Source organism: Nematolebias whitei, chromosome 3 (assembly GCF_014905685.2).
Source record: "Nematolebias whitei isolate Nwh7 chromosome 3, NemWhi1, whole genome shotgun sequence".
Taxonomy (NCBI): Eukaryota; Metazoa; Chordata; class Actinopteri; order Cyprinodontiformes; family Rivulidae; genus Nematolebias; species Nematolebias whitei.
Genome location: NC_056500.1, coordinates 61145454 through 61146742, shown reverse-complemented (window position 1 = coordinate 61146742; position 1289 = coordinate 61145454).

Here is a 1289-nt window from a genome sequence, read left to right as displayed (position 1 = left end):
TAATTCCTGATACATGCCTGAAAAATTTGCCAAGATCCTGCAAAGACCACCCAATTTGTGGCTGATTTTTATTTATTTATTTATTTTTAACTTTGTAGCAGTGTTGTCAGTAAAGGTGGCTGACACTGAGTAAGACACTTAACAAAAATATTTTGTTTAGATGATGAGGACATCTTTTAAACCACCTTACATTTACATATTTATTTTATAATAAACTATCCATTCATACACCCATCATCTTTACCTGCTTACGTTTTGGGTCATGGGGATTACTGGTGCCCATATACAGCAATCAATGTGTGAGAGGCAGGGGATGCCTTGGACAGGTCTCCAGTCCATCACAGGGACACATATGCCCCTTTTCTATTAGTACCGGTACGGGCCGACTGGACCCGACTTGGCCTGGTTCTGAGGATTTTCCATTAGTACCGGTACTTAGCACCTGCTACTATTTTCAGGACCCTTGGCTCTGTGGTTCTAACCCGAACAAAGAGGTACTAAAACGTGACGTCAGAACACAGTCGGTCACTGATTGGTCGGGGGCGGAGTCACTGGATCCTTCAGAAACTTTTCAAAACAATGATCTGCCATTTACAATTTCTCGGACTGGAGCAGCGGCTGGACTTATTTTAAATATTTTAAAAACAATAATGACAACATCTTGGTCTAATGCTGACGTGCTGGCATTTATTGTGAATGGTGGCTGACGACATATTTCTGCGAGCTGCAAGCTGGATGGAGCTCTGCTGGTCTACCCCAGTCCTCCCCCCGGAGCCTCGGAGCACCAGGGCATCATCTCCCCGGCTCCGAGTTCCGCTGGTCACCGCGAACGATCCTTCGTTGTGCCGACTCAGAGGCTCGGGTTCCGGATCCCAGCCTTGTGTGCTCAGAGCTCCGCTGGTCACTGCGAAGCTGGAGATGGTGACTCGCAAAAGGCCACTGCCAGACCCCGGCCGCACGTAAACATAGAGGCCGAATCCCGGTCCCGCCCGGCACACAGGCAGACTGGACAGACTGGGACGGATGGTGGAGGCGATTTTTAAATAAACAAATATTTTGTTTTATATAAAAAATGTTTTCAAAAATTGCTGAAGTGATTTAAAAAAATGTTTTTTTAACACTTAAAATGTTTATAAACATTGCTTCCACAGTTCGTCACAGACCCGTCTCTGTCCGGCTGTCAGTGCGGGTCGGGCCTTCATGATTACGTGAGGCTGGGGTCTGGCAACGGCCTTCTGCGAGTCACCAGCTGAGCTCGGAGCTGGGAAGATGACGCCTGCCCGTCCTGG